General features: G+C 41.1%; 1 pseudogene; it reads right to left on the bottom strand.

The window, feature by feature from the left end:
- The window catches only part of LOC129354205 (NACHT, LRR and PYD domains-containing protein 12-like), a 30195-nt pseudogene that overhangs the window by 1276 nt on the left and 8519 nt on the right, over nucleotides 1-20400 (bottom strand).

The raw sequence follows: 20400 nt of genomic DNA, 5'->3' as shown, positions 1-20400 counted from the left end.
AGTCGACTGGCACTGGGAGGGAATGAGCGCCGGACTGCGCTCCCTCTCAGGCAGGCTAAACTTTGAACATTGTTTATTATTGTATATGTCTTTTGAATATGTAGATATTTTCTAATAAGTTTCCATTTTATTATGTTTTGTAGAAAAGTGCCACCTAATGGACGTAATTGAAACATGTAAAAAAGTGCAGCGTCACATTGGTGTGAAAGAATATGAATATGTCATGTTTCACTGAGTTCTACAGTTTTTTTACTTTAAACATGGAATTGCTGTGCAAGATTGAAGAATATTTTGTATTATCTGCACAAAGAAAGTAAAGTTTGTTGTTCATCAGACTTTGTGTGGATTTTTGTAAGGACTTTTTCATTCACTGAGAGATGCACAAGTGGGCCAGAAACGCATCAAGCTAGGAGCTAATTCAGACGACTGAGGCTAGTTGAGCAGAGTACGGCTTCGCACTGAAGCGAATTAACAGACTCTGTCCTTCCTCATCCATTGACTCTGCCGCTCAGTTTTGCGCTACATCGTTTTTAGTGACTCATCTTTTATTAATTTATATATAAATTACTGTTAACTTTCATTGGCTCATTTTTAAGACCATGGCCACAGTCCCTGTGGGTTTTATTTATCAAATCTACTCCTCTGGTCCCACACATCCAGAACATGATAGCCAGGCTCAGTCAGTCTGATCTCAGAGCTGTGACCAACATCAACCTGATCAGTTGCTTCCTGTTGAACAAGCAGATCTCTGATCACATTGTTTGATTGATGAGGACCACTGTCTCTAGACATGTTGGACGCTGGAGTCCAGCTGGACGTCCTGGAGACATGGACACAGCAACAACACAGCAAGCTGCTGCTCCTCTGATTGGCTGATTGCTGTGTCCAATCAGGAAGCCTGAACCATTCTCCTCCCACTGAGAAGCTGCAGCTTTACTGGGAACACTGGATCTTTGCTTTGATGCTGACTGGGTTTAGTTCAATATGCTGACAGCAGCTGGACTCACTGCAAACATTTACTTACTCTAAAGTCTCTACAAGATCCTTCAGCTGCTGAACATCTGATTCCTCCAGGCTATTGAATCCCAGGTCCAGTTCTCTCAGACGGGTCGGGTTGGACTTCAGAGCTGAGACCAAATAATCACAGCTGGTCTTTGACAAACTGCATTCATTCAACCTGAATAAAGAATAAAAGATGTGAACCAACAGGATGTAGGTTAACCAGTCCAACAGAACCAGTTAAAGATTCTCATGAATATTAATGCCAACAAGCTGCTGCTCCAATAAAGACCTGCTGACTTCAGAACCAGAACCAGAACCAGAACCTGGTACTGGGTCATGATGTGTTGGAGGATTTTAGTCAGTGAAATCATTCCAGGTTCTGATCAAAGTGTTGAAGCATCAATCATTGATTATTGATTTGTTCCTGTCAGATTCCAGGAATTCACTTTTCTAGACTGGATGACCTTTGACCTGCTTGACATGATGGATTTCTACACACTGGGGTCCGAATGCTGTCCTGTTCTGACCTCAGATCAGCAGGTCCAACAGAGAAACTAAATTAAACTCTGGATCCAGGAACAAACTCAGAACTTATTGATTAGAAATGAACTTTGATTTATGATCAATTATATAGAATTATTCACAGAAATATCAATAATTACATTATTACATACATCAATGTCTCCAGTCTGCAGCCTTCAGTCTGTAGAAAACCACAGAGATCCTTCAGTCCAGAACCTTCCAGGTTGGTGTCGCTCAGGCCCAGTTTTGTCAGATGGGTCGGGTTGGACTTCAGAGCTGAGAACAGAGACGTCCAGCTGGTCTCTGATAAACTGCAGCCCTTCAATCTGAATAAAGAATAAAAGATGTGAACCAACAGGATGCAGTTAAAACTGAAATATGAACAAATAAATAATAAAAATGTATAAATTAATTTCCCTGAATGTAAAAGAAACATGATGAAGTGATTCTAACATCTGATCCAGTCAAACTGGGTTAAAGTCCAAACCAGCAGAACCAGAACATTTGATCAACAAAGAAAGTCAAAGTTTGTCTCAAAGTTTCTGATCTTAAACTCAGTGGATGTTTTTCTCTCCATGTTTCCTTCCAGGCTCTGGATTCTCCGACTGCTCTGTCCATCATTGATCTGCTGATATTTTGGCTCCAGTTTTTCTTCATTAATCTATTAATGATGTTTTTTTGCTGCTTGTATTTGAACTGCAGCTCATTGCTCAGTATGACAGATGGAAACGGGTTGATTTCAATGCTTTTATAATATCATCACATTCTGAAAGTTGATCATTTTGTGCTGATTCAGTTTCTGAACCATCAACTAGAAAATATTGATCCTTTTCTCTGTGAGGTCATTGTGGGTCATTTGGTTCTGGTTCTGAATCGTTCATCAGAGACGCTGCAGAAATGGGAAGATTATCATAAAGGAACAACCTGATAGTGAAGACGAATCATTTTAAATCTATTTTCCAGTAAAACACATGAGAATGATTTCAGTGAACTGCTGAAGCTTGTTGCATACAAAGCATTACAAAGGTAAGACCTCACTTCCTGTCCTCCAAAATAAGAGCTGAATCAGGATGTGTGAACAAAATGACTTGAACAAAGTCAGTATTTCCTGCAGGACAGTTAATGAATCATCTTGATATTATTTATGTGTCTTCATGTCCAGGATCTCTGCCAGCAGACTCTGGTCATCCTGATAGAGTCTGACTGTCACAACAAACTCAGGTTTTCCTCTGGAAGCTGCTCTCACTGGTTTTAGGACGACTGACTTTCATTTGCTCCATTAGTGGAATTGACACTAACATGGAAACTCATCACTTGCTTCCATGTTGTTTTGCTTCCTGCCAACATCAAACTGCTGCATGTGCTGCAGCTCCATATGAGCAGCAGTCAAGTCCCCAGAAAGCTTCCCTGTTTCTAGGAACCGTTTCATCCAGTTAGTCCACTTTCTCTGTCCGTCTCTGTCAGACTGTGAACCTTCAGTCTGAGCTTGAGGAGAACCTCTCCTAACAACCTGCTGCAGATCCATGAGCTGCATCTCTGCTGGTTCTGATTCTGGAGCAGAAACTCAAGTCCTGAAGAACCTGCAGCCTGTTGAGCTCAGAGAGAAACTCAGTGGTCTGGATTGATTCAGGCTGAAGTTGGTTTCTGATTGAAGCTTCTGATTCAGGAAGTGGATAAAGGGCCATTCCACCTAATTATTGACTATCAGCATCTTTAGTCTGGTCTAGTTAAAGCACTGCAACACCTGGACTCTGTAAACCTGGACTGGATCATCATCAACTAATAGCAGGAGATTTAAAACTAATGTGGGATTTATGGATCTTCAATAAAGAGACATTTCATTCTCTCTCTTTTTGCATCTTGACCTTTGACCTGCTTGACACAAAGAAGGTCAAAGGTCAGACTGAGGGTCCGAATGCTGTCCTGTTCTGACCTCAGATCAGCAGGTCCAACTCAGTTACACAGAGAAACTAAATTAAACTTTGGATCCAGGAACAAACTCAGAACTTATTGATTAGAAATGAACTTTGATTGATGATCAATTATATAGAATTATTCACATAATTACATTATTACATACATCAATGTCTCCAGTCTGCAGCCTTCAGTCTGTAGAAAACCACAGAACTCCTTCAGTCCAGAACCTTCCAGGTTGGTGTCGCTCAGGTCCAGTTTTGTCAGATGGGTCGGGTTGGACTTCAGAGCTGAGAACAGAGACGTCCAGCTGGTCTTTGATAAACTGCATCTCAATCTGAATAAAGAATAAAAGATGTGAACCAACAGGATGCAGTTAAAACTGAAATATGAACAAATAAATAATAAAAATGTATAAATTAATTTCCCTGAATGTAAAAGAAACATGATGAAGTGATTCTAACATCTGATCCAGTCAAACTGGGTTAAAGAGTCCAAACCAGCAGAACCAGAACATTTGATCAACAAAGAAAGTCAAAGTTTGTCTCAAAGTTTCTGAGGATCTTAAACTCAGTGGATGTTTTTCTCTCCATGTTTCCTTCCAGGCTCTGGATTCTCCGACTGCTCTGTCCATCATTGATCTGCTGATATTTTATGGCTCCAGTTTTTCTTCATTAATCTATTAATGATGTTTTTTTGCTGCTTGTATTTGAACTGCAGCTCATTGCTCAGTATGACAGATGGAAACGGGTTGATTTCAATGCTTTTATAATATCATCACATTCTGAAAGTTGATCATTTTGTGCTGATTCAGTTTCTGAACCATCAACTAGAAAATATTGATCCTTTTCTCTGTGAGGTCATTGTGGGTCATTTGGTTCTGGTTCTGAATCGTTCATCAGAGACGCTGCAGAATGGGAAGATTATCATAAAGGAACAACCTAATAGTGAAGACGAATCATTTTAAATCTATTTTCCAGTAAAACACATGAGAATGATTTCAGTGAACTGCTGAAGCTTGTTGCATACAAAGCATTACAAAGGTAAGACCTCACTTCCTGTCCTCCAAAATAAGAGCTGAATCAGGATGTGTGAACAAAATGACTTGAACAAAGTCAGTATTTCCTGCAGGACAGTTAATGAATCATCTTGATATTATTTATGTGTCTTAATGTCCAGGATCTCTGCCAGCAGACTCTGGTCATCCTGATAGAGTCTGACTGTCACAACAAACTCAGGTTTTCCTCTGGAAGCTGCTCTCACTGGTTTTAGGACGACTGACTGTCATTTGCTCCTTTAGTGGAATTGACACTAACATGGAAACTCATCACTTGCTTCCATGTTGTTTTTGCTTCCTGCCAACATCAAACTGCTGCATGTGCTGCAGCTCCATATGAGCAGCAGTCAAGTCCCCAGAAAGCTTCCCTGTTTCTAGGAACCGTTTCATCCAGTTAGTCCACTTTCTCTGTCCGTCTCTGTCAGACTGTGAACCTTCAGTCTGAGCTTGAGGAGAACCTCTCCTAACAACCTGCTGCAGATCCATGAGCTGCATCTCTGCTGGTTCTGATTCTGGAGCAGAAACTCATGTCCTGAAGAACCTGCAGCCTGTTGAGCTCAGAGACACACTCAGTGGTCTGGATTGATTCAGGCTGAAGTTGGTTTCTGACTGAAGCTTCTGATTCAGAAGTGGATAAAGGGCCATTCCACCTAATTATTGACTATCAGCATCTTTAGTCTGGTCTAGTTAAAGCACTGCAACACCTGGACTCTGTAAACCTGGACTGGATCATCATCAACTAATAGCAGGAGATTTAAAACTAATGTGGGATTTATGGATCTTCAATAAAGGGAGATTTCATTCTCTCTCTTTTTGCATCTTGACCTTTGACCTGCTTGACACAAAGAAGGTCAAAGGTCAGACTGAGGGTCCGAATGCTGTCCTGTTCTGACCTCAGATCAGCAGGTCCAACTCACCCAGCCAGCACGCATGAGTGGGCCCCACTTGTGTTTGATGTGGGCTACATGGGTAATGAGTGGGCATGGGTTTTATCTGGGCGAACTGCATGGGACACATATGGTTAACCTAAAATGGGACCCATATGGGCTGGCCCATATGGGCTAAATGCATGGGCCCTATTCAGCAACTAGGTGGGCTATCTGGGAATGGGATAGTACTGGGCAACACTATATGGGGCCCATGTGGTTCTAGTATCATGGGCCCAACATGGGAAGCCCATGTGGGCAGACCACATTGAACCCACATGACATCAGCATGGGCTGACCATATATGGGTTAGACCTGGGTGTGGATATGTAGACCCCAGTCCTTTTTTAAGTGGGCTAAATGAGACAAAATTGTAGAACAATGTACAGGGGTTGGACAATGAAACTGAAACACCTCTCATTTTAGTGTGGGAGGTTTCATGCCTGAATTGGACTAGCCTGGTGGCCATCTTCATGAATTGCACATTGCAACAGTAAGAGCAGAGTGTGAAGGTCCAATTAGCAGGGTAAGAGCACAGTTTTGCTCAAAATATTGCAATGCACATAACATTATTTGGGACATACTGGAGTTCAAAAGAGGGCAAATTGTTCACCAAGACAGCAAGTCTTTGTGATTATCAAGAGCCACAGTATCCAGGGTAATGTCAGCATACCACCAAGAATGACGAACCACATCTAACAGGATTAACTGTGGATGGAAGACGAAGCTGTCTTAAAGAGATGTTTGGGTGCTAACCCGGATTGTATCCCAAAAACATAAAACCACGGTGCCCAAATCACGGTAGAATTAAATGTGCACCTCAACTCTCCTGTTTCCACCAAAACTGTCCGTCGGGAGCTCCACATGGTCAATATACACAGCCGGGCTGCTATAGCCAAACCTTTGGTCACTCATATCAATGCCAAACGTCGGTTTCAATGGTGCAAGGAGCGAAAATCTTGTGCTGTGGACAATGTGAAACATGTATTGTTCTCTGATGAGTCTACCTTTACTATTTTCCCCACATCCGGGAGAGTTATGGTGTGGAGAAGCCCCAAAGATGCATTCCACCCAGACTGTTGCATGCCAGAGTGAAGCATGGGGGTGGATCAGTGATGGTGTGGGCTGCCATATCATGGCATTCCCTTGGCCCCATACTTGTCCAAGACGAATTGACGCTGTATTGGCCGCAAAAGGAGGCCCTACACCACACTAATAAGTTATTGTGGTCTAAAACCAGGTGTTTCAGTTTCATTGTCCAACCCCTGTAGTTAACCTGTCACTTTCAAAATTTTGACTGTATGTCAAAGCAAAAGCTGCAAGAGCAAGATTCTCCAAACTTGGAAAGAATTACCCGAGATGTCAGCTTTATAGTCTTTGCCAAGGCAATTGTTACTCAGCTGGCCTCTAATGGAGTTGATGTAAGGTAAATTGTAGAATTAAATTTTTTCCTTGTAGGAAACCTCGACGATAGTAAAGGTTGGTGACCTTGACCATTGTCGAGGTCTCCAGGACGAAGGTGCACGTCTTGGAGGTCACCCAAGGATATATTTTGCTGATAGAACAGAACATCCATGCCTTGCTAATGTTTGAACTTAAAACTTGCTCACTGTATGATCTCTGTGCTTGGCTCATTTACACACACTAGGCTTCCAGAGGACCAGGATATTAAAACATTAAAAATAATTCTACAATGCTTTATTTTTTTAAACCAGTTCAGTATTGCTCTAGCCACACTTTGAACCCTTAACATTTTTTCATGTTATTATTTTATGCTAGAACAGTCCAGTCCAGTCTCCAAGCCAGTACGCATGAGTGGGCCCCCCTTGGGTTTGTAGTAGGCCATATGGGTAATGAGTGGTCATGGGTTTTATCTGGGCAAACCTCATGGGACCATATGGTTTAACTAAAATGGGACCCCTATGGGCTGGCCCATTTGGGCTAAATGTATGGGCCCTATTCAGCAACAATGTGGGCTAACTGGAAATGGGACAGAAATGGGCAACACTATTTGGGGCCCATGTGGTTTCAGTATCATGGGCCCCACATGAGAAGCCCAATGTGGGCTGTCCACATTAAACTAACATGACATGAGCATGGGCTAACCATACATGGGTTGGACCTGGGCAGGAAAATGTAGCCTCTAGTACTTTTTTTCATGGTCTAAATGGGACAAAATTGTAGAACATTTTAATGGACAATGTGGTTACCCTGTCACTTTCAAACATTTCACTGTATGTCAAAGCAAAAGCCAGTTCAGTATTGCTCTTGCTACACTTTGAACCCCTAACTTTTTTTTCATTTTATTATTTTACGCCAGTCCAGACTGAATGTCTTAAAACATTTTTTTGAAATAATCTGTTTGAAATATATACGTAAACTCATATTCTGGTGCTTACTCAAAATTAAGCACAGAGTGGTCATGGTTGAGCTTTAGTCCTTGTTTTATTTTTAATAATAATAATAACTTTTTATTTTATTTTTATTATTATTTTTTATCAATTGGATGTTTAGACATCCATAGAGTTTACTGCAGCCTGTTCGCAGCAAGATTTAAATTTTTATTTGGACAAATAGTTCAGATCAGACCATTGTGAAAAATATCACAAAATGTTTAGAAAATAACAAAACTCATTAGCAAGTGAGAGACAAGAGTAAAATTTTGAGCATCTGTTTTTTCATATATTTGCAAACATTTTCCAAGTCATCAGTATAAATAAATAAAATTATAAAAAAAAAAACGTAACATTTCTGTTAATGATTTATTTGGTTCCAATTACCTTTTTGTTCATTGTTTGCTCTGAGGCGTTGCCAATAAAGGTTGGTGAATTGAAGTACCGGTAGGCACTTTACACATCCACTGAAGAAAATAGTTCCAAACATATTTGAATAAGGAGGACTACAATATGTATTTATTTACATTGAGAACTTTTGCTACATCGGTTTTACATTTGTTAAACCGATGTAGCACTCTCAAAAATTAATCTTGTGTTTCTTGGAAAACGTAAAATGACCTGCGGATGGATATGCGGTTTCAAAATCAAGCCTGTTCTCTTCATCAGTCCGTTGGCGCGGAGTCTGCCTGTTGGCTGATCTACGAAAGAATCTGTAAGTACATTTCTTCTGTTTTACCTAGTACCAAATTTTTAGGGAGAGATTTTAAATCGCTTGTTAAAAAAATTGTTGCTCGTAACAAATCGGACGACAGTACCCCAAAAGAGACTTAATTGTTATTGTTATTTTTGCTTTTCTTTAGGGTGATACTTTTTCTGATATTGCTAACACACACAGCTACACACAATAAGCAGATTTTAGTGCAGACCGATTTCAAACGCAGCGTTGTGGGCCAAACCATTTTCAATACCGCCGCCATTCTATTTGTTGAGCTGCCATTGGTTCATTTGAGCGCCAACGAGGCAGAATGAAATCGGTTCACTGAAGAATCTATGTTGCTAGCAGAGGTTGTTACAAAGTGTCTGGACACAATAAAACCATTTGTATGATTTAAAAAGAGTAACTATTGTGCTTTCATTCTATGTACTTGGGCTTAAATAATCTTTCTCACAGTCACATCAGCATGCATGGGTGGGTCTCATGTATGGATTCAGGCTGGTTTGGCTGGGACCCATGCAAGATTATTATTGTCGTTTTTTTCAATAAAACTGCATTGAATCGTTTAGCTTTGGGCTATATAGGTAATGATAAGAGGGCATGGGTTTTATCTGGGCCAACTGCGGAGGCTCAAAAGGTTAACCGAAATGGGACTCATATTGTTGGCTCAATTGGGTTAAATGTATGGGCCCAATTCAGCATTAACGTGGGCTAACTGGGCATGGGACAGAAATGGGAACACTATATGGGGCCCATGTGGTTTCAGTATATTGGGCCTAAAAGGTTTTTTGTAAATAGGATGAAGGCATTGTAGTTCATATTTTTAAATTCTTTTTTTAATTGTTGTGTGACACTTTAAAGCGTTTTGTTATGTCATAGTTTATTTCAATCTGCCGCTATTGTGTTGGTCTAGAGTAGTCATCAGTGTCAGGGTTCCTGTGTGAGAGTGTGTGTATGTGAGTGCGAGTGTCGCATCTTATTTCAGCGAGGATCTTTGTGAGGAGCCCGTGGAGCTTGGCACAGGTGGAGGAGCAGCAGAATCTTCAGTCTACGCTAGATTGACTGAAGATTCTACTGGTGTATGCTAGATGGTTGCATACACCGGTAGTCACTCTGGCCTCTCCTGTTGTGAACAGTTTTCTGAGAACGTTTCTGTGTCTACTAGAAGTCACCTGGTCTCTGTGTTTGTTCGATCCTAGGAGTTTTTCGCCTCATTCGAGAACTCACCAGTGAATACCTGCCTGCTCGCTCCGCCGATTCCACTGCCTCCACTCCACCCTTCGAGCTTCCAGCTCTCTTCCATTCCCACCTCGCATTTACCTTCGGAACCGCTGCACACCCTCTCTCAGGAACCTGGCATCTCACACCCACGCCTCGAAAGACCCGCACCGAAGTAAGCCTGTTCCTGTTTCCCCTCCGATCACTCATTCTAAGCCCGTCATAACTAAGTTCTCGTTTCAGGCCAACCTGGTCGAGTGGTCCTCACCCTTCCGCTGATGTCCGGGAAATAGATTTTATTTTGTCCTGTTGTAAATAAATCACTCACTCATCCCTATCCAACGTGTGGTTACTGCATGTGGGTCCGTAAATTGAAACCCATCATGTCAATCAGTGGCCAAGCCTGAAACAAATATTGAAAGATGAAGAAATTCTTTTTGATATTTTTGCAATATTTAGCTAGCAGTTATGTGAAATGTACTTATTTAATTGTAGCTCTAATTCTTTTATATGTACAATGTTTTAGGCTTTATTAGTTACATTTATAGTGATTTTCTAAACTTCTCTTAAGAGTAATACTACTGTCTTAGTCCTGTCACGTTAACAAAGAAATTAGGATAATTGCAAAACTGTTCAGTGTTTACAATATAAGGCTTCAGTAGTTAATCTATACAAAGGCTGTTTTGCCTTAATTTTTTTTATTTTTTTGAAAAGTCTAAATGTTATATTGCACTAATAAAATATATATTTTTGCAGGCTTCAAGAGGATCAGCGTGTGAAGATCACTTTATAATGATTTGAAAAAGGTAGATTAATATGTTAGTAAAATTAAGCACATAAGAGTGATATAATAACAAAACTGATGAACAAAAACAAAATGTTGTCCTGTTATTGTCATTGTACTTAAGGTTGCCATGGCTACAGAAATTGGAGGAGCATCCTTAGATGACACAATACAACCAGCTGTGCGATTCCTCATGTCCCATGAACTGGAAGTCCAGTTCAACCTTTTTGGCCAACATTGGAAACAAGCTCTTGGACCTGCGTCTCTTTGATGTTTTGTATGGTAAATATCAGTTTTTATTGTCAGAGTAACTTTTTTTTTTCACTTTTCTTTCTCAAACATATGTTAATTTATTTTGGTTGTTTTATGCTTTTGTTTGTTATTTTTAGTAATGTTTTTAGGTTAAAAATTGAGTCTTCAATTTTTGGTTTTATTTGAACAGTATTCTTTCACTGTTGTTAAGAACTTAAAAATTTGAAGGTAATATTGTTTGAAATGCAAACAATATTAAAATAACCACAAAACCACGATAGAACCTAGTAGTTGATTTATATAGATGGATATATTTTAAATTTACAGTAAGAATATAGTTTCTGTACATAATAATGATGACTCAAGAGTCCTTTTGATTATGGCATATCTCTGCAAGCATTTTTGCCCCATGAAGGGGGAGATGCAAATCTCATGAATGTTACATTGTGCTAAAATGAAACACTAATACAATTTCTACCTTTGCTTGTTATTTCAGGGGACTTAAAAGAAATTGTCCATCTACAGAATCACACAAGCATACAGCGACTCTCGAAGTGGTTTACTGGAGCCCGAGTGGAAGTGGAAATAGACTAGAGACTGCAGTTCAAACTCAGGTTGGGGAGGTCTTTCAAGATGGACAGTTTCAGTAAAGTATGAGAGATTTCAAATTTAAGCATGCATATGGCATGTAGGTTATTTTTAAAAATGTTTAACAAAAATGTATTGTGAAAGATCTATATAGGTGTGTATATTCACATTGTGTGTATCAATGTGAATATACGTGTATAAAGTTATATAGATAGTATTTAGATGTATACATTTATAGACCTGTAGGAAAATATGTAGGTGTCTTTATTTGTGTGCATCTATAGATATATATTTATAGATCTCTTTATAAGTTTGTTATAGTGAACTAGCTTCTGTTATTTTCAAAGATGTCGTGAATAATTGCAGATTTCTTTTTGTGGCACCATTCCCTGAGTATTAATGAAGTTCTAATAATTGCTGTAGTGAGGTAAAAAATAACTCCTGACGATATTTTAAATTACCAAATAAAAGCCTTGAGCAAAATAAATTTTTCATCTCTTTTTTTTATTTTTTATTTGAACACGTTTAAGCTAGACTTTGGATTGTTGATCAAGATTGCATATCTATGAATGTAATTCACATCCAGGTTAGATGAGAATTGTTCCTACAGGATTAAGGCATCTGGGTCCCGCTGAAAGCCCAGTCAGCACCCATTGAAATCAACCTGGGCAAACCCATGTGGGGCCACCATGGAAACCGTGGACAAACCCTCTTGGGACCCATATTGCCTGCCCACTTATATCCCATATGGGGCCCACCTAGGTATGCTGGCTGGGCAGTTACACAGAGAAACTAAATTAAACTTTGGATCCAGGAACAAACTCAGAACTTATTGATTAGAAATGAACTTTGATTTATGATCAATTATATAGAATTATTCACAGAAATATCAATAATTACATTATTACATACATCAATGTCTCCAGTCTGCAGCCTTCAGTCTGTAGAAAACCACAGAGATCCTTCAGTCCAGAATCTTCCAGGTTGGTTCCGCTCAGGTCCAGTTCTGTCAGATGGGTCGGGTTGGACTTCAGAGCTGAGAACAGAGACGTCCAGCTGGTCTCTGAGAAACTGCATTCCTCCGATCTGAATCAAGATTAAAAGATGTGAACCAACAGGATGCAGTTAAAACTGAAATATGAACAAATAAATAATAAAAATGTATAAATTAATTTCCCTGAATGTAAAAGAACATGATGAACTGATTCTAACATCTGATCCAGTCAAACTGGGTTAAAGAGTCCAAACCAGCAGAACCAGAACATTTGATCAACAAAGAAAGTCAAAGTTTGTCTCAAAGTTTCTGAGGATCTTAAACTCAGTGGATGTTTTTCTCTCCATGTTTCCTTCCAGGCTCTGGATTCTCCGACTGCTCTGTCCATCATTGATCTGCTGATATTTTATGGCTCCAGTTTTTCTTCATTAATCTATTAATGATGTTTTTTTGCTGCTTGTATTGAACTGCAGCTCATTGCTCAGTATGACAGATGGAAACGGGTTGATTTCAATGCTTTTATAATATCATCACATTCTGAAAGTTGATCATTTTGTGCTGATTCAGTTTCTGAACCATCAACTAGAAAATATTGATCCTTTTCTCTGTGAGGTCATTGTGGGTCATTTGGTTCTGGTTCTGAATCGTTCATCAGAGACGCTGCAGAAATGGGAAGATTATCATAAAGGAACAACCTGATAGTGAAGACGAATCATTTTAAATCTATTTTCCAGTAAAACACATGAGAATGATTTCAGTGAACTGCTGAAGCTTGTTGCATACAAAGCATTACAAAGGTAAGACCTCACTTCCTGTCCTCCAAAATAAGAGCTGAATCAGGATGTGTGAACAAAATGACTTGAACAAAGTCAGTATTTCCTGCAGGACAGTTAATGAATCATCTTGATATTATTTATGTGTCTTCATGTCCAGGATCTCTGCCAGCAGACTCTGGTCATCCTGATAGAGTCTGACTGTCACAACAAACTCAGGTTTTCCTCTGGAAGCTGCTCTCACTGGTTTTAGGACGACTGACTGTCATTTGCTCCTTTAGTGGAATTGACACTAACATGGAAACTCATCACTTGCTTCCATGTTGTTTTGCTTCCTGCCAACATCAAACTGCTGCATGTGCTGCAGCTCCATATGAGCAGCAGTCAAGTCCCCAGAAAGCTTCCCTGTTTCTAGGAACCGTTTCATCCAGTTAGTCCACTTTCTCTGTCCGTCTCTGTCAGACTGTGAACCTTCAGTCTGAGCTTGAGGAGAACCTCTCCTAACAACCTGCTGCAGATCCATGAGCTGCATCTCTGCTGGTTCTGATTCTGGAGCAGAAACTCATGTCCTGAAGAACCTGCAGCCTGTTGAGCTCAGAGAGAAACTCAGTGGTCTGGATTGATTCAGGCTGAAGTTGGTTTCTGATTGAAGCTTCTGATTCAGGAAGTGGATAAAGGGCCATTCCACCTAATTATTGACTATCAGCATCTTTAGTCTGGTCTAGTTAAAGCACTGCAACACCTGGACTCTGTAAACCTGGACTGGATCATCATCAACTAATAGCAGGAGATTTAAAACTAATGTGGGATTTATGGATCTTCAATAAAGGGACATTTCATTCTCTCTTTTTGCATCTTGACCTTTGACCTGCTTGACACAAAGAAGGTCAAAGGTCAGACTGAGGGTCCGAATGCTGTCCTGTTCTGACCTCAGATCAGCAGGTCCAACTCAGTTACACAGAGAAACTAAATTAAACTTTGGATCCAGGAACAAACTCAGAACTTATTGATTAGAAATGAACTTTGATTTATGATCAATTATATAGAATTATTCACAGAAATATCAATAATTATATTATTACATACATCAATGTCTCCAGTCTGCAGCCTTCAGTCTGTAGAAAACCACAGAACTCCTTCAGTCCAGAACCTTCCAGGTTGGTTTTGCTCAGGACCAGTTTGTCAGACGGGTCGGGTTGGACTTCAGAGCTGAGAACAGAGACGTCCAGCTGGTCTCTGATAAACTGCAGCTCCACAATCTGAATCAAGAATAAAAGATGTGAACCAACAGGATGCAGTTAAAACTGAAATATGAACAAATAAATAATAAAATGTATAAATTAATTTTCCTGAATGTAAAAGAAACATGATGAAGTGATTCTAACATCTGATCCAGTCAAACTGGGTTAAAGAGTCCAAACCAGCAGAACCAGAACATTTGATCAACAAAGAAAGCTTCTTTGTGTCATGGATTTTCTATCAGCCTGGATGAGTTGAGCTATTTCTGCTGGTTCCTGATCATCAGACCCGACTTGGTAATTGGATCAGAACCAGTCAGGTTCTTCACTGGGTTCTTATTAAAGCTGCTGAAAGCCAATGGAGGCCATTATTTCCTAAGGAGACGTGACCTGATGAGCCGTCGTCACGGAGACGTGGATCCAACAGACTGACAGCCATCAGACTGAAGAGGACGGTTCCTCTCTGACCCGGCCCAACAGAACCACAGCCTCAGGACAAAGCTGAGGAACGTGCTGCTGCAAACCTCACTTTCATTCATTGCATCTGGATTTTCTACAATCAGTCGTTTCTTAGTGTCATTAATGAGGTTTTGAACTCGTCAGTGTTTGAGGATGCGGCTCTGGCTCGACTCTGGAGGAACAACGTTTCATGTTCATCGGTCAAAAACATTGCAAAGTGAAAAAAAACCTGAAAAATGTCACGTTCCGGGGTTTTTGCTCTTTGTGGGTTCTTTTGTTCGCTGCTTCACTGTTTAACCACCAGAGGGCGTCAGAGGCCGTCGCCATGGTGAGGCGTGGTCACGCTGCAGCGCTGCACGAGCTCATCACCTGTGCGACGCAAAAGGAGCAGCAGACTGCGCCTCATCACCTGCCAGTGATGGAGGTTCCTCTTCCTGTGAAGACTCTACTCTGGTTTCATCAACACCCGGTGGTTGCCCGACTCCCACCATCACCCTCTTCATCTGATCCCAAGCAGTTTCCTGAAATCTCCAGCTGGCAGTCGGACTCTCCTCTGTTTTCCTTGCCGGTCTTACCTGCCCGCCCTCCCCGCAGCATCCAGTGAGGCATCGTAACCACTAAACCTCTCCTCTCTCCCGGACGGACGAAATCTCCATGACAAAGATCTGTCTGATTATTCTCGCAGTTCCCATTTCCGACTTCCCTCAAACTCACCATCTCATTGATCAGTGAGCAGACGAGTCCCTGAACCCGTTCCAGAGACCTTGCAGTCCCAACACATGAAATAAACATCATTTCACTCATTTCTGTCTCTCCTGTGGTTGCTCTGCATGTGGGTTAAGAAATTAGAAAAAAACAAAGTTCAACCTCAAAGTTTGAAATAAGAAAATAATTTCTTTATAAGGTCAAATCCATCCACCCTTGACCCTAATGGGGTCAGGAGAGATGATGGTGCCTGGGGTCGCCCTGGACAGGTCACCATCTGTCGCAGTGTGAGGTAAAATGTTTGAGATTTTATTCTGACATTTGAACAGGTTGTTTGAAAAGAAAATATATTAGAGTTAAATTATTAAACTAAATATTAAAGTATAAATGAATGATTCAATTGGATAAATAGAAAACAAACCTCAGATTCTTCACTTTACAGACTGGATTCTCCAGGATCTCAAGCAGATGCTTCATATCAGAGTCTCCACCGTTAGATATGCTGATCTGATTTATTTCCAGTTCAGTCAGATCTGGGTTGGACTTCAGAGCCGAGGCCACAACTTCACATTCATCCTTTTGGAGCGAACAGCCACCAAGTCTGTGATTAGAGGAGAAATAAAGTCAATGCTAATGAAGTCAATCTGGATCATAAACAGATTAAAATATGATAACATCATCTGATCAACATCTGATCTTCAATTTACTGAGTTTGACCCGACAGAAAATCTGTGCAGTTCCTGATTAAAGTTTTAGTTCTGGTCCAGGCTTCATGTCCTCAGACCTTCAGATGTTGAAGTTTTTCTATCAACTGAAGGAAAGTTCAGTTTTCTCTGCAGCATCTGATGGAGCTGCAGCATCAGAGCCTCAAAGCAGCTGCAGCAGCTGATGAAGAGGCTGACTGAGCTGAATGAAGGAAACTACTGGAGAGGAGGAGGAACTGCTCACAGCTCTCACTCACATGACTTGGACTAGACCGTTTGTATTGAACATCCTTGAGATCTTTCATCAAGCAGGAAGTGAGTTATAAATGAAGTGAGCAGAGCAGGTAGTCCAGCTGCTGTGGACCTCTGGCATGTCTGGGTTTGTTTAGCCAAAATCTGCTAAACAAGATATTAGCTTGTTCCAGTAGCAGCTGCAGCCTACAGAATCATCGTCATCATGAATAATAGTAATATATTGTATAGAAACATGTTTCCCAGCAGCAGGTTATTAAATGCTGCCACCAGTGTTGTGTTCAAGACCACCTAACCCGAGACCAAGACAAGACCAAGACCAGAGTGTATCGAGACCGAGACAAGACCAAGACTTTTAGGGTCCGGGACCAAGTCAAGACCAAGACCGAGGGAAGTCGAGACCGAGTCAAGACCAAGACCAGCACCAGTATGTGACAATAAAATGTGAAACATGATCAAAATCACTAAAATTGATCTAAAAGACCCACATTCACGTAAAAACACCTAGATATTTTACACAGAGAACTGGAATAAACAAACATCTTTATTTAGTACTTCTATGTTGTAATCACAGAATTTCAAACAATCAAAGTCGATCAAAATAGTATTTTCCCTGCCTTTCATGAACAGTACATACATTTATGTTGTTTTTAAATGTGCTATTTCAAAACCATGTGCACATGTGTAAAACTGAAAAAATGGCCGACATCTTATCCCCTTCCCAGACAACCACTTGTAACTTTCAATCGAAGTGCTGCAGTCCGCAGCTCAAGGTGAAAGGGGGTGGGGCGACAGCAGTTAAAAAAAACAACAACATGCATTTACCAATGAGACGGGTTATTGCTTGGATTTGAATCAGGAGTGCATCCAATAAAAAGAAGGATCTTAAAGAAATTGATACTGATGATTTAGCGTTATTTTCACAGTTGTGGTCTTGACCGGTCTTGAAATAAAATACCGAGTCCTCAATGTCCGAGACCGAGACAAGACCGAGACCAAATGTGGTCGAGTCCGAGACAAGACCGAGACTATCAAAAAATGGTCTTAAGACCGGTCTCGAGACCAAGACCGTTTTCGAGTACTACAACACTGGCTGCCACAGAGGAAACTGGGAGCAGAAAAAACACATGATGCTCCAGTTCTGTCTCCGTTCATCTGCTGGATTTGATGCTTTAACAAAGTAGAAAGTGGACAGTCGTCAACCTGCTGCAGCTAAAAGCTTCACGTTGTTCTGGTCGTCCTGCAGAGCAGCAGCAGAACCGGTCCTGCTGCTCCTTCGGGTCAGAACCGTCCTCTCAGACTGTCGATCTGAGAGGAACTGGGACAAACTGGTTGGAAGAGGGACACATGTCTCTGCAGTGGTCTGTCCATTGTCTCAGAGGAACAAAGGTTGGATGTCAGGAGAAATTGTTGCTAAACTCCTAAAGAGCTGAAGAGCAAAACCCCTGGAGGAGACGGAGCGTTTGGGTCCAGCAGCATTTCATGGTGAAGCAGTGAAAGTTCTCCAGTCACTAGAAGAGGCTGGATGTCTCCAGAGTTGAAGCTATGTCTCTGCAGGTCTTCCTGGAGGACAGCTAACAGCTTCAACAAAGGCTGCAGCTGTCCTGGATGAGCTGAATGTTTAGCGGCTGAAATAGCCCAAGGACGTAGTTAAAGACTAAAAACATCCAGAGAAGAAGAAACAGGAGGACAATAGAGCTGAATCAGCATCACACAATGAAAACATCTGGACTCACCGAGCCTTTCTGCAGTTCCTCACAGCTGGAACCAGTCTCAGTCGTCCATCATCTGATGTGTTGTACTTCTCCAGGTCCAACTCATCCAGAACCTTCTCTGACATCTGCAGCATGAAGGCCAGAGCTGAACACTGAGTCACTGAGAGCTCCTTCCCTGAATCCAGCAGCTGTTGGATCTCCTGATAAAATGAGACGTCGTTCATCTCCACCAGACAGTAGAAGATGTTGATGCTTCTGTCAGGAGAGATTCTATTAGTGTTCATCTCCTTCAGGTTGGTGATGATTCTCTGGATGGTTTTCTGGACTGGTCTCTGTCTGACCCAGCAGATCTTCTAAGTCTCTCTGGTTGGACTCCACAGTGAGACCATGAAGGAAGCGGACAAACAGGTCCAGGTGGCCATTTTCACTGCGGAGGGATTTCTCCATGACTTTCTTCATGAACTCATCTAGAGATGTTTCTCTGTATTCGTCTCCCAGGAACGTCTTGATCTCCTCTGACTTCCTGCTGGTGAAGCAGTGGAGCATGTAGACTGCAGCCAGAAACTCCTGGATGCTCAGATGAACAAAGGAGTAGACGGAGACGTTGCGCATCCCCTTCTTTTTAAACATCTGAGTGAACACTCCTGAGAACAACGCAGCATCTTTGATGTTGAAGCCGCACTGTGTGAGGTCTTTCTCGTAGAAGATCAGGTTTCCCTTCAGCAGCTGATCAAAAGCCAGTTTCCTAGAGACTCAAAGAGCTTCCTGTTCTCTGGATCTTCTTCAGCTATGTCTTCATACTTGTCCTCCTTGATTTTGAGCTGAATCAGCAGAAACTCTTTGTACATCTCCGTCAGAGTCTTGGGCAGCTCTCCTCCCTCTCTGGTCTTCATCATATTCTCCAGAACTTTAGCAGTGATCCAGCAGAAGACGGGGATGTGGCACATGATGTGGAGACTTTTTGATTTCTTGATGTGGGAGATGATCCTGTCAGCCTTCTCTTTATCATCTCCGAATCTCTTCCTGAAGTATTCCTCCTTCTGGGGGTCAGTGAACCCTCTGACCTCTATGACCCTGTCAACACACTTATCTGGGATCAGACTGGCTGCAGCAGGTCGTGTGGTTATCCAGAGGAGAGCAGAGGGAAGCAGTTTCCCCCTGATGAGGTTTGTCAGCAGAACATCCACTGAGGTTGACTTTTTAATATCAGTCAGGACTGGGTTTTTCTTGAAGTCCAGACAAAGTCGGCTCTCATCTAGACCATCCAAAATGAAGAGAACATGGAACTTTTTAAAGCTGCAGATTCCTGCATCTTTAATATTGTCAAAGAAGTGATGAATCAGTTCCACTAAGCTGAAACTTTGTTCTTTCAAGTTATTCAGCTCTCTGAAAGTGAATGGAAATATGAAGTCAATGTTCTGGATGGTTTTGCCTTCAGCCCAGTCCAGAGTGAACTTCTGTGTTAGCAGTGATTTTCCAATGCCAGCCACTCCCATGGTCATCACTGTTCTGATCTGTTGCTTTCTGGCAGGGTTGGGTTCAAAAATGTCTTCCCGTTTTATTTTTGCTCCCTGATTACTGGATGCTGCTTCAATCTGTCTGACCTCATGTTCCTGGTTGACCTCTCCAGTTCCTCCTTCCAAGATGTAGAGCTCTGTGTAAATATCATTCAGACATGTTTTCTCTCCACGTATTGCAATGACTTCACAGATAGATTCGAAGGTTTTCGTTAGAGACTTTTTGAGGTCATGTTGACATCGATCATCAAAATCTGAACGAAGAGATAAAGACATAAGATAAAACAATTAAGATTCAATCCATTGAATTTTCATTTGATTGTTTCTATATCAGGATGTTTAAACAAATCGCTCATTCTAGTTATAGGTTTCCTTCAGAAGAAACTGTCATGATGTGCTGCCTGAGGTGTAAGGCAGATGCTGAGGAGCCAGGTAGAAAATGAAGAAATGAGGATTTAATGATAAATAGAGAAAAACAACAATCCAAAGTCCAATCAGCACAGATAAAGAGCGGAAGGCTAAGGCTCAATAAACTGGTAGCAACTGAAAACTCGAATGGACGGTAGTAACAGATCTATCCAGACAAATTGATAAGACAAATACGACAAGAACCTGACAAAGAACATGGAACACAGGTTGCATTGAATATACACTCAGTGATAAGGGAAC

The sequence above is a fragment of the Poeciliopsis prolifica genome, unplaced genomic scaffold (genome assembly GCF_027474105.1).
Source record: "Poeciliopsis prolifica strain line A6 unplaced genomic scaffold, Auburn_PproV2 SCAFFOLD106, whole genome shotgun sequence".
Taxonomy (NCBI): domain Eukaryota; kingdom Metazoa; phylum Chordata; class Actinopteri; order Cyprinodontiformes; family Poeciliidae; genus Poeciliopsis; species Poeciliopsis prolifica.
This window is presented reverse-complemented; position numbering and strand designations above follow the sequence as displayed.